The following is a 6,828-nucleotide window of genomic DNA, read 5'->3' as shown; positions in this document are numbered from 1 at the left end:
TTCTGGACTGATAATAAAGAATTATTTTGCGAAATTGCAAATTTTGTAAACTTTCTTTTTCAATTCAAATGTAATAGTAACACTTGCCAGTCTAATTTAGAGATTTTCTCAAAGAACTGATTTTAATATTACATAAGGTAGATTGCCTTTAAATACATTTTTAAAGGTAAACATTTTAGAAATAAATACAGTCTAGGAACAAGTGTAATAAAATTCTTTTTTTGTAACTATTCGAATATTCAGAGCGTTCGTTTTGTTTTTTATAGAATGTTCTTAATATAAATAATTTCAAAATAAGATTTGTCTCTTCGATATTTGAATGACATTGTAAGATAATATGATAAGCGTCACGTATAAATGAAGATGTTTTGAAGAAAAACGGGTTTGATCAATTCAAGTTTATTGTTCTTTCTTTCTAAAATTAAGGTTGTTGACTGTTTGAAACATGATTGTATTGCAACATTATATACTGAAAGCCTCGTATAAATATAAAATAAAATCTGTGAAAAGAGCCTTTAGAAGCATAAAACGGAACAAATTAAGCAACATATAGCAGACTCGGTTTGACTGAGTCTGTTCATGTGACCTAATGAAATGTCCAACAACCCTCACGTCCCCTAGCATCGGCTTCGGCGGAATCCTATCATTGTAAAAAAGAATGTAAGCCATGGTCCCAAAGAAGTCTTCAAGAAAAGCAAATGTAATAATTTCAAGATATTTCTTTCTATACAGCATTGCGATTGTTAACTGTTTGACACATGAATGACATTGCAAGATCTCGTACAAATATAGAAGTGTTGAAGAAAAGCAGCTGTAAAAAATTCAAGTTGTTTGTTCTTCAATATTACGGCTGATGACTTGTACGGACAATCTGGAAATTACATATTCTCCGATTTCATCTTTTTCCAGACTTTCGGAAATCAATTTGCACATTGAGCAACTCAATGAATTGCTGAATGGTTAAAGTATAAAATACTATCAAAGGAAAATGACCGAGTAACGTTACGGGTACATTATCTTTCTGTATTACAGACTGATGACATTTATAAAATTAAAGATTATTTCTGCTTTACCAGGGAAACATGGGCGGATTTTAATATTACTTCGAAGAAATGCATTTGGTTCGGACTGAAGAGTTGACAGGACGTAAAGGCTATTTGTTAGTATTTACTGAATTCTGTCAATGCAATAGTATCCTTGAGTATAGTATTTGAAAGTAAAGAACGCATCCAAGCAAAATGATAGAAATTTGTTCAAAAGAGTTTATAAATACGTTCAAAATTTTTGCACCACCAGTACCGGTATTTTTTCAGAAATATTGAAAGAACCCTACGATTCTATAAGGTCCAGAACTTATACCAACTGACTTTAGCATTATGATGATTATACCGATATTTTTCTTATGTCGAGAAAATAAGAAAAAAAATATTTTCCCCCATCAGTCCAGGAACAAGCAGGTCATGTTAAGAAATGATATCTGTAATTTGACTATCCTCAGTGCGTGCAAAGCTGTTGCAAAATTTTAGTTCTTGATTTGGAATATTTGACAAAATGACTACATAAAACTATTCGTTCTTTGGTAAGTGATATCTTGAAAAGTGTGTGTGTTAGACATTCCCTTTATTCACTTTCTACAAGAAATAGGTCAAATTCAGCTTATTTGATAATACTACTCTCATTTCTTTATCAGGTGGACTGAATCAATGTGTTATAACATGCGTAATAACGAGCAGAAACGTTACTATAGATAATCATCTGCGTGCCCTGTCCTGATAAAGTAATCAGTGAAACATTTATGGAAGACACCGCAATATTCACCTGCTTACCCCTGTCGGTGCGATATTGATTGCACTGAGAAACCTAAACATTGACATTTTAATAGATTCCCTCGCCATGAAACTGCTATATTTACTTAATTACAATAGTTAAGAAATTCAAGAATATTTTAACAATGGTCCATCCTTAAATCACTTTCTAAATAGGAGGTAAACATGCAAGCAATTATTTTACTTAATATTCTTTAAACAAATGTAAAGATAGTTCGCCCTAAAGATTTACATATTTTGACACTTTAAAATTACCCCTTAAAGTGTTTCATGAATAGAATTTAAAGTTTCGTCAGGAAGGTAATTATACTTGTATGTAATTTTGCCATTATAATCACACTTTACCATAGCCTTTTCTCAAAATATAAATGTTGCTCAGTATGCGAAGTGTGATATACGACATTCTAAAAAGAGATTGTCTTGCAAACAACGGAATTGGGCATACACAATTCGAACTTTGACTGTGACAGAAATATTTGAATGTCGTTCAGTGCGCGACATTCGAAATACGATATTCGTAAAACAATATTGTAATGTTGTTGACCATACTACATTCGAACTTTTACAGAAACAAATAAATTACAAAGTCGTTTAGGTCCGAACATTCTGCATACGACATTCGTAAAAAATGTTGTGCAAAAAAAAAAAAAAAAAAAAAACGACATTGGACATTTGAACTTTGACTTTTAGAAACAAAATTGAATGACATTTAATTCGTGACTTTCAAAAAACGACATTGAAAAAAATTAAGGTCGTGCTACTAGTAACAAAGGACATCGTCATGCGACATGTGAATTTTCAGTTCGCGACATTCGACATAAGAACATTGAAAAATAAAGAAAATTATGCTAAAGTCGACATTGAACATACGACATTCTTACATGTGCGACATTCGACATATGACATACGACCTTCGAACTTTGACTTATGCAGAAAAACTTGAACGTCGTTAAGGTAGTTCTGCACGTTCGGGTCGATTTTTTACAGTGTAGAATTTGATTGAGACTCTGAGTTTTCAAAACTACAGAATATACTTAAACAATTTAGCAAACAAATATGATAGGGTCGTGTGCTTGAATTTTTGCCAGACTGATTTGAAAAATTTGGACCTAACGCAATTGTTCATAATGGAAGCATATGAGAAAATCATAAGTTTTCGCAAAATAGATTTTTTTCTACAATGTAGATTTAATTGAAACTTCTTAAAGTTGTAAATAAGCATATGGCCTATAATGTGGTGAAATAAAACGTATAGATCCGTGTGCTTATTTTTAAGATATCTGAACATGATTAAAGTTGAACGCAGATTTTACGCTAATTCAAGTCATTATTTTGAATTATTTAACGTGTCAGATATTTTAATATCATATTCAAATTTAGAAAGATAGTAACAGTTCCATTGTAATAAAATTTACTCACAAATTAATTTAAATGATTTTCATTTCCATACGCCGAATCCGGGCTTTATCCTACGTTTTCCGGATAAATGACGTTACGCTATCACTTCTGGTTTATCAAACGTGCAGATCTACCTTAAGTGCGCGACATTCGAATTCGAAATACGTCTGCTAATGTTTTTCTGTTTTGATTGATAATAAACTTTTGCAAGTATAGAACATAAAAAAGGAGGAAAATACATTTTTGGGCTAATTTGGTCTGTTCAGAAAATGTTGAACCGCTTTTATGTTAAAAAATTATGGTATTTCTCAATATGCAAATTATAGGTAAATGACTTTTTAACATAGTAAAACTACGACTTAAAATGGATCTTTGATTTACGAATAATACAGACGTAAGGCGCTTTAAAGTTATTGCTTCGAAATAATCATTTATATTTGAAAGCAGGTCATTCGTTAACTTTACAGAATCTCAATTTTATATTGCTATGCTATGGTACAGTTGCAACATGACCCTAGGGACCACTTAACGATTTCACAATGTTTTTGCTTAAAGGGAAAACAGTATGTTATTCCCTGAGAATTTAAATTTATTAGCGTGACCAAATTGTCATTTCAGATGTGTTGTTATATAGATATATGAAGCTGGGACACCCACTAGTTTTATTCTGTAAGTGGTTTATGTATGGATTACTCAGTCTGTTTGATCTGATCCAAAAATCCGTAACAGGGTTTATACTTTTCGTGCATTATGACTTTTTGATATTTATACAACTATCCAAAGGTCACCTTATCATTATTGAAAGTAGCAACGTTTGGAACCGTTTAGATCTTTTTTCATAATGTTAATTTTATTTTCAGACTATATATATTTTTAGTTTTGTATAAAATCCTGGCATGTGATCTCTTTTGTTACATGGCAATATAAATCTTGTATCATAATGCTAAAATAAAAGTAATTACGGATGGAATCGAGTCAGAGCCTTTAAAAATGTTCATAACAAAGCAAAATCAAATTTCAAAAAAGACTTTAATAATAATCTAAATAGCTACCAGTATATGCTGAAAGTTTTAAAAAGTTCCTTTTACCATTGATTTAGTATAATGTATAATATGAATCGTGTTGTTTCATGTAAGAAGAGTAATTACGGAAAGCTTTAATACGGAAAATGTGGTTCATACAGTAGACCGAATGGGCTTTATTTCTGTATTATGATCGATTCCTCAAAATTATAGCTGATTTTTTTACAAATTTGCGGGAAGGGATATTATCTCTTAAACAGACAAATCTGTTAAAATTCACGACAGAAGAGTACAGTAATAACATAATTATATTTTACGTGAAGTCTTTACGGGCCACTACTTTAAATGTAGTCGTAACGAACTATTAACTGTCATCAGTAAAACTATTTATAGTTATTAACTTAACGTATGTTTATTCAATTAATTTTAGTGAATTTGTGCTAAACAAATTCTGGTTGGGCAATAGGGAAAATGAAACATGATTCTTTTTTTTTATTTCTTTTTAATACGTAAAGTTTTGTGTGGAGACAATAAGCTCGTTTTGGGTATTCGCCGTTCTGAACTTATTAGGAGAAAGCAGAGTAGAATATCAGTGTTTAAGACGTAATGCTAGCGTTTCCACTGTGCTCAAACCAGTAGTTTATACGACCATCAATTTAATAAGCTGGAATGTTTCCCAGTTTTATTGTGTAACATTGTAGGTTGAAACAGGTACAAGACAATTAACATGTTGATTAAAGTACCATGACCGCAATGCATTACATAACGTGTATCAATTACGTCCGTTCAATATCTATTTCAAATCTTTACGAGCATTAACCACTTTTCTTCGAGAAGGTCCCGTTTAGCTTCATTAAACAGAATTTTACCTATACAGATAATACCATATATTGCCATAGGCAAATGTATTAGACCGCTGTAAATGCACCTTCCTATGGTGATCTGTATGGACCATCGAAAATTTTGTTCTGAATTCTATACCATAAAGTCGATAATGGTAAAAGTTGAAATGATGAAACCACGATGATGAAAGCGAGATATCATTTCACATTTGACCATCACGTTTTCGTGTTTTTTTATCATCGTGGTTTCGATTTTAACCATCGAACTTTCGACTTTTGTTATAATCATAGTTTCGAGTTTCATCATGGTAATTTCGACTTGAACCACCGTGTATTCGACTTTCGACTTTTATCATCGTTGATGAAAGTCAAAAATCGAAATCATGAAGGTGAAAGTCGAAACCACGATGTTGAAAGTCGATACAATGATGTTGAAAGTCGAAACTACGGTGACCATATTTGTACGCTTTATCGTGAACTTGAAAAATCTTCTTGTCATCATAACTTGTAATTAATTCATTGATAAAATCCTTGATACGCTTTATTCATTGTTGTAGCTAAACGCACACGCGGACGTGCAATGTTTTATCATTGTGTCATCATGACTCCCATACTTTGTTTTTATAAGGAACGGATTTGTTTTGTGAAGGTATCTCTATTAATAGTGCCCATGCACCGTTCTATATATCTGGTAAATACAAATTCAACTCTCCTGTAGACTATAAAAGATAAGTTAACTGGCATAGTAAGCAGCTTCGTTTTAATGTTGTATTATTTTTCTACAGTAGTTTCTTTCAAATTAAGCAAAGCAATAATATATCCCCTTTCTAATAGTGCTGACTTCGAAAACAAAATGCTTTTTTGTATAGAGCATTTTATTTTGTGTGACTGTCCTTAAAAATATTTCCAAATTAAAGTATGTCTCTTCGATATTTCATTCAATGGTTCTGTTATATTTTATGCGTATAAACCATCGTTAGAGAAAGTAAATGAAGGTATTTCATAACATATGTTTATCACAGGCTAGAGCTTCCACGGGCCGATTTCATTTTCTCTCAATTGAACAAAAGCAAGACAAATTTGACACATGAATGACATTTCAAGATAATCTAAAAAACTCGCATAGATATGATATTGGGATTGATTAATTCTGGTTGTTTTGTTCTTTCTTTATAAGACTGTTATCATTGACTGGTTATGACAATCAGAAATAACGTTTTCTTTATTTGCGATTTCGCCTTTTCCGGAGTTTTAAGAGATCCAGGTGCACGTGGAGAAACTTAACGCCGATTGAATGCTGTATCGCTAATGAAGAATTCTTAATCACACGGTAAGTAACTGAATTTTATTACAGGTCCACTACCTTAAAGTATTCCAGACCGGTGCCTTTTTCAAAAGTAAAGTTTAATTATATTTAGTCAAAAAAAAGTTCATGTGCGTCGTGATACAGTGTCTCAAAGAAGAATGGACAGTTAACGAGACTTAAAGACTATTTGTTGAAATTTATAAATTCTGACTAAAAAAATCTGAAAGAACAGTCTTTGAAATAATACCAGCCAGAGTTCAATAAAAGTTATTCATGAGAATTAATGAAATAGGCAACACATTTACATCTTGTACACCGGCATTTCTCAAAAAAAATTTGACTAGATTCCGCGATCATTAAATGGGTCATAAAATACACGCACAGTGAATTAGTGAATTTAGCATTATGTGTATACGCAATGCTTTCAGCATGTC

The sequence above is a fragment of the Mercenaria mercenaria genome, chromosome 14 (assembly GCF_021730395.1).
Source record: "Mercenaria mercenaria strain notata chromosome 14, MADL_Memer_1, whole genome shotgun sequence".
Lineage (NCBI taxonomy): Eukaryota > Metazoa > Mollusca > Bivalvia > Venerida > Veneridae > Mercenaria > Mercenaria mercenaria.
The sequence above is the reverse complement of the archived record's forward strand: the minus strand, read 5'-3'. Positions refer to the sequence as shown.